Genomic DNA, 7,674 nt, shown 5'->3' with positions numbered 1-7,674 from the left:
ACCAGAGGTGCTCATCATCCCTGAACACCCCATACACATGGAGTGTGTGTTCTTATGCACGTACATGTTATCATCCCCAATAGAATGTAAACTCAGCCTGGAGATGCCTTTGCCCTTGGGGTCAGGCCCTTCCTCCTATTGGTGAGTTCCTGTCTGTAATGCCCATCTGAAGGAGTGCCTGGGCCACCCACAGCTCTCTTCTTTCCTAGCTCTGCTCCTGACTCTATAGACTTTTCTACTTTGCTTCACTTTGGTACCTTCTCTGTACCCTTTCACCTCCCTCTTATGTGCTGCCTTCCCCAATTTAAAGTGTAAGCTCCTCAAGAGCAGGAACTATCTTTTTGCTTGTATTTGTATTCCTAGCATTTAGCCCAGTGCCTGTAACATAGTGTGTGTGTCTGTCTGTCATTTATCTATCTATCTATCTATCTATCTATCTATCTATCTATCTATCTATCTATCTATCTATCTACCTGTCTATCTGATCCATGCATCCATCCACCTATCCATCCATCCATCCACCTATCCATCCATCCATCCATCTGTCCATCCATCCATCTATCCATCCATCCATCTACCCACTTATTTATCTAAGCTCCTTAAAGGCATGGATGGTTTCACTTCTTTGTACCTATCCTCTGTATCCATAGCGCCTAATACATAGTAAGATGCTTGGTTGGTGAATGTTTGTTGATTGATTGGCAGAGGACATTTGTCCACATAAAATGCTAGCAGCTGCCTTAGGGGACTCTCTCTTTACAAACCTCTCATCATTTTGTTTCCAGAATAAGCCTCTGGGCTAGGATTGGGAATGAGAGGGGCTGCAACAGGAATGGCAAGAAGGTCCTTAATTGATTGTTATCAGGGAATATATCCTTAAATCATAGCATTAGCAGGTAGATTTTGATCTCCCCAAGTATAGGACTCTTCTGTAAGTGCTGTGAGGGTTGGCAAAGTTTAGATAAGTTCTTACTCCAGAGACAGCTAGGTAGCACAGTGGATAGAGTAAAAGACCTGGAGACAGGAAGACTCGTTTTCCTGAATTAAAATCTGGCTTCTGACACTTCCTAACTGCATGACCCTGGGCAAGTTACTTAACCCTGTTTGCCTCAGTTTCCTCATCTGCAAAATGAGCTGGAGAGGAAAATGACAAACCACTCCAGTATCTTTGCCAAGAAAATCCCAAATGGGGTCATAGAGAGTCAGACACAACTGGAAAACAACAACAAAGTCTCTATTCCAACAAAGTTTACAATCTCAGTATCAGTCATGAATTTGGTGGACAGGATGGACAAAACTAGACTTGGCACGAGTATCTAAAGATTACTAATCAGATTCACTATAAGTGCATACACACACATCCACACCATATTAATAGCATGGCAGGACTGTAACTAGGAATGCCTGTGCTGTGTTCATGCAATCCCAGCCAAGCCTGGGATAAATGCCATGCAGCTTGTGTTCGGTTGACAGAAGAGTTGAATCATGACCTAGGATACTGGCTTGAGGCTGATGCCCACAGTGGTGGTTGAGGGGATAACCTAACCTGACTGACTTACTTAATCACCCCCACCCTTACCGATACTGCTTTCCCCAAAACAATGGGTGATAGGCCTACTTTTAAGGCAATGACTGTGCGCAAACACACAGGTTTCATCACAGACTCCCCCCTACACCTGTCTGTCTCTATCCTGACAGAAGGCAGGCTGGGGCCAAAGGGTCTTCAGCTTAATCTTCTCTGGGCCCAAACCCTAGGCCTTTTCTCAAGTGTTCCATTCCTCCTCAGCCCTTCTCCCTCCTGTTGTGAATTCTAGCAGGAACAAAGCAAACGAAAGCACGCACTTAATTGGAAAGTGATGAGTGATCAGGGGCTTGGCTCTAAAAGGCTAGAGCTGGGAGAGGCTTCAACCCTAAGTACCCTAACCCCAGACTTACAGTAATTTTAGACAGCTGCACCCAGGAATAGAGGAGCAGTGCTTGCAAGAGCAGGCCTGAGGCACTCCAAATTTAGCAGGGCATCGGGTAAGAAAGGGCATCTGCTCACGGGAAATGGAGAAGATAACGTACACACTCAAATGGAGAGAAATGAGATGTACTGGGATTGAAAATAGAGGAGGCTTTCTGCTCTAGCACTTTGAGTAAGGCTGGCCTTACTCCTTATCTAAGGAAGAAGCAATGGTAGGTTGGCTTATCAGTTTTAGAGGAGTAGTCTGTTTTTACTTTACATTGCCAAGGTGTCTTGGGACTGGGTCTTAGATACTTCTGGAAATAAGTTACACTCCATTCTAGAAGGGCTTCCAGGAAAGGAGTTGATGCTGGCGAAGGAGATGATGTCAGCAAGTAGCTATTTACCATTTGTCACAATTGCTTCTACACAAATGACTGCGGTTCTTTTGAGCATTGTTAGAGAACAGAAAGTACCATGTAGGGGGCATTTGCGCCAATTGGTTGAGGAATTCACAGCGACAGTGGATTGAAAGCAGTTCTCCTGTGTTTCTTTAATATTAGAACAGCAGCCCAAGCTTTTCTGAAAACAAAAACATAGAATGGCAGCCCAGTTGGATATCAATGAATCAGTCAGCAAGCATTTAATAAGCCCCTAATAAATAGTTGTTGTCTTAAAAAGAACCAAAAAAAAAACTGAAACAAACAAACAAAAAAACAAAAACAAAAACCCCCAAAACAAAAAACGCAACATTATGTGCCAGGGCACTAGGCTGCATTGGGGATGCAAAAAAAAAAAAAAAAAAAAAGGAAACCATCCCTACCCTCAAGGAGTTTCCATTCTAAAATGTACATTTAGAGGTGTGTACAAAGGACATCCAGAGTATATTCAACATAAACTTAGAGGTGAAGGCCTGAGAGGTCTGGGAGAGGAAGGGAGTTATGGAGGACTGGAAGAGTCTTCCTGCAGAAGATGGGGCTTGAGTTGAGACTTGATGGAAACCTGGGGAAACTAAGCAGTGGAGTGAAGAGGAGGGAGAGCATTTCTGGCATGGGGAGCAGCCAGTGAAAAGTCAGTTGATGGACTATCGTACATGAGGAACAGCATGGAGGCCTGTATGATTGGGCTGTAGAGTTCCCAGCGGGGAGAAGTATGTAATTAGACTGGAAAGGTAGACAGCGGACACAGGTGGTGAAGAACTTTAAATGCCAAATAGATAATAATACCTGATACATGAAGAGGGGTTGTTTTTATTTCCTGTAGAAGTGAAACATTTCCAAAATATCTTCCAAGGCCCTAATTATCTTTGCATCCTCCATACCAACCATCCCAGCCAAAATCTTTGAGTTTTGTCCCATGCTTTAAAAAATAAAAGAAGATTTTCTCAATAAATAAAAATCCGTTTTCTCTCCTTTCCACACCCTGTTTGGCCATGTCCAAAATGTATATCTCATTCTTTATACCATCTCTGTCAGGAAGTGAATTGCTTACTTCATCATCAGTCCCTGCATTAATGAGAGTTATTTATGGCTTTTGAAGTTGTTTTGAACTTTTTCGTTGCTGTTGTTAAATTGTTTTCTAGTTGTGTCTGACTCTTTGTGACCCCATTTGGGGCTTTCTTGGCAAAGATACTAGAATGGTTTACCATTTCCTTCTCTAGCTCATTTTACAGATGAGGAAACTGAGGCAAAGTTAAGTGACTTGCCCAGGGTCACACAGCTAGTGTCAAGCATCTGAGGCAGGATTTGGACTCAAGTCTTCCTGACTCCTGGCCTTGTACTCTATTCACCACACTACCTAGATGCCTGTTTGTTTTTACAATGTAGTACAAATTGTCCTCCTTGATCTGTTTGTTTTCCTCTGCATCTGTTCAGACAAGGTACCCAGATTTCACTAAAACTGTGCCTCTTACCCTTTTTCATGATACAATAATATTCCAGCACTTTCACATACTATGACTTGTTCAGCCCTTCCCCAGTCGATGGGCAGCCCCTAATTTTTAGGTGTTTGCTACTATTGTCACAAGCTTTTTTGGTGGATCTGAGCTGGATGAGATCTAATGCACAGTCTTTTCAGATTCTAGTAAGATTCCCAAGATTTTATTTCAAAATACCTACAGAACTTCACATGCTCATGGAGAGCTCTTCTTTTAAACTTTTTTTTACATTGATATCTTTTTAAAATCACCTTCACTTCCAGTGATAGCCCTTGTTTTATCTTTTGATGATTAGCCTTGACAATACAAGTTTAAATAGGACCTATATATACACATGTATGTGTGTATGTATACGCACAATGATGCATGTATCTTTTATCTTTAAGGAAAGTTTATTTTTAAAATAAAGGTTTATTTTCCCATAGGAGGGGCAACTTTTTTTTTCAAATCCATTTCAGCAATTTAATTCAGTTTACCAAATGGATTGAGTGTCCATTGTTGGCAGGCAAGCAGAAGGAACCAAGGGAGAAAGGAAGGAATGGAGGGAGGGATGGAAGAAGGGGAGAAGGAAGAAAAGAAGAGAGGAAGGAGGGAAGAGAGGAAGGAAAGGAGAAAGGAAAAAGGAGAGAAAGGAAAGAAAGGAGAGAGGGAGGGAAGAATGACCCTATGAAATTTACAAACTAGTAGGGAGAAGAGGAGAAAGGGAAATAACATACATAATCTCAGAACCATAATACAAAATAAAGTTTAATAAGTATAATCTGAGCTATTTAACCAGGGTCTGTGGAGGGCTGTTCCATGGCACATTTCTGGGAGAGGCCAGAACATATTGCCATTGGGAGTGGCCCAAGGCACAGGGACATCCTCAAACATGTTTCCCTTTCTTTCCTTCCCCCTACTAGTAGTACAGATATGGGGTGGGTGGGGGGGCTCCCCTATTATGTCTATTATACTAATATCATAAGTACTAAGTATTATGGCCACTCTGAGGAGGAAAAGGTTGTCAATGTATTCAGGCTTTGGGGAATTTGGAGGTACTTTCATTTCATGTGTCTCTGCCTCAACAAATGTCCAGCTTTTTGAGATATCCTAGTGCTAGAATTGCTTATTCACAGTCCACAGTTTTGTCACACTTTGTCTTCATCCCTGGATTTTGCAGACTCACCTTCCTGAATTCCTCTTCAAGCACAGGTTGAACTAAAATTCCTTTCAACTCATAACTTCTGTGATTCTGTGAGTGGATTCCTGATTCCATTATAAGCTGCGCCCTGCCTCATAACCTGAGTGAAATGGACCTTCTTTTGACTTATACCTACCTATAAGCCAAAGACTAAGTCTTATTTAAACTAAAAAGTGATTAATGTTGACTATAGAAGTGTAAAAGAGAGCAACATTCACAAACTTTGTGTGTGTGTGTGTATGTATATTCAGTTGTTTTCGGTTGTGTCTGACTGTGACCCCATTTGGGTTTTCTTGCCAGAGACACTGGAGTGTTTTGCCGTTTCCTTCTCCAGCCCAGTTTACAGATGAAGAAACTGAGGCAAACAGGGTGAAGTGACTTGCTTAAAGTCATGCAGATTCTAAGTATCTAAGACCAGATTTGAACTCAGGAAAATGAGTTTTCGTAACTCCAAGCCTGACACTCTATGCACTATGGCACCACCTAGCTGTCTTATGTGTATATATACATACATATATATATATGTATATATATATATATATACATATATATATATATACACACACACACATATGTATATACATACATATATTTGTATGTATACTTATCAGCCAGTCAGTCAACAAGCATTTATTAAGCACCCACTATGTGGCAGCTGGGGATACAATAGAAAGGGGAAAAAACCCACTACAGTCCCTTTTTTTTTTTCAGTTAGATGTGACTTTATCATTTTAGTACATAAAAACCAAAATTTATGCAACCAGAGCAGAGGCTGTGGATGATTCATATTTCCAGTTAGGTGGGAGCACTCTCTTAGTCTTGTAATACCAAGCCAACCAATGAATTCGGCTCTCATTCAGAATCAGATGGAATTTAGAACTCTTATCCTTTCTGTTTCTCTCAAGATGCTTTTGAACAGCAACAGCTTTCTTGATTAAGTCATAAAGATCTTCAGGAAGATCAGGGGCAAGTCCCTTGGACTTTAGAATTCTCAAAATTTTGTTTCCAGTTACAAAGCATACTTGTACCACACCATGAGAATCCCTCAGGATCACACCGATCTGGGAGGGTGTCAGGCCCTTCTTGGCCATCTTGTAGATCTGCTCCTTCACGTCATCTGAGGTAAGCTTCAGCCACGTGGGCACGCTGCGGCAGTATGGCAGAGTTGACTGGGACAGCCCTTTTGGGAGCATGCATGTGACCCATGATGGCAATGATCTGGCAGCAAAAGAACCAAGTCCCTTTTCTTAAGGAGCTCTTAAGGACTCCAACAAAGGAAAAAACATGCAAAAGATTACATGCAGACAACATCAATCCAGGGTAAATTAGAGATGATTCTGAGGCAAGGCACTAAGATTAAGAGGGCCTGGGAAAGTTTTCTCATAGAAGATGGGACTTAGCTGAGCTTTAAAGGAAGCCAGGAAAGCTAGGAGAGATGAGGAAGGAGAGAATCTGGGAGTGGGGGAGTCTTAAAAACACCTAGAGGAAGCCAATGGAGAGCTTGAGGGAGGAACAGTGAGGAGGCCAGTGTCACTGCATCACATGTATGTATGTATGTGATATGTTAGGAAGATTTCTTTTCTTACTGAACCTGTGATTTCATTGGTATAGAGAGTAGCCAATGAGGAGCTTCCCTCATGAAGATCAATCATCACCTTCCCTGCCATTTCTAGGGCCCTGAGAGGTCTTGTCCATGGTCCCACAACAGAAGTGATACCAGAATCTAGGTCCCCCGACTCCAAAATGAGGTTTCCATTATACTATAAGTCCTCTCTATGTTTTGTATTTTTATTTGTTATTATTAGCATTTATTTACTTTACAACCCAAGATTTTAGACTGGTTTTACAATTCGAAATGACTGTCAATATATATTTTGCCCACATCAACTAGACCCAAATACAATACTAGACAAGGAGCACCAGCCATTTTTTTCTCTCCAGGTACACTAAAAAGATAATGCCTCTTGAGAGAGCAAGTACTTCCATTCTCTTCACGGCCTCCCCCCAAAATCAAGAACTCTAGAATGAAAGATCTTAGAGGGAACCATTCTGAAACATAAGGGTGTGAGATAAAGATATTCCTTAGGGGTAGACCATAGACAACCATCCAGCCAAGTGTTCACTGTTGTCTGGGGCCACTATAACAGCTGACATTTACACACGGCTCTAAGGTTTACCAAGCATGTTATGTGCATTTGGTCCTTCTGACAGTGAGGTAGGTAATGCAAACACTATGTTGTCCATTTATAATTTCAATTGTTCTCTGGGTCTTTTAGAGCTCTGCTTTGTCTCCCTTAGGGGGTGGTTCTCTTCAGGGTAAGAGAATTTCCTCTGGTTTATTTCTAATAACCTTCTCCAATAGAAATTTAGTAATTTGAGAAGTGAAATTCCCTTTACAAAAACCACATTGCCCAGAAGGTTTGCTTACAACAGTCTTACCTTTTTAATAAAAATCTCTAAGGCACAAAAATCATTGCAAAGATTAAGACTTTAGGGAATTTTCAAAAATGTATATTTATTTAATATTTTAGTTTTCCCCAGTTATATGTTAAAAATGATTTTTAATATTAATTTTTTTAAATTTTGAGTGGCAAATTCTCTCCCTCCTCTCCC

General features: G+C 41.2%; 1 pseudogene; it reads right to left on the bottom strand.

Annotated features, from left to right (window-relative positions):
* Positions 1–5,813: 5,813 nt before the first annotated feature.
* LOC118829151 lies at positions 5,814–6,267 on the bottom strand (annotated as a pseudogene).
* Between the last annotated feature and the right edge of the window lie 1,407 nt (positions 6,268–7,674).

Source organism: Trichosurus vulpecula, chromosome 8, assembly GCF_011100635.1.
Source record: "Trichosurus vulpecula isolate mTriVul1 chromosome 8, mTriVul1.pri, whole genome shotgun sequence".
Taxonomy (NCBI): Eukaryota; Metazoa; Chordata; class Mammalia; order Diprotodontia; family Phalangeridae; genus Trichosurus; species Trichosurus vulpecula.
Note: the sequence above shows the minus strand (reverse complement) of the source record. Positions and strands in the feature narration are given on the sequence as shown.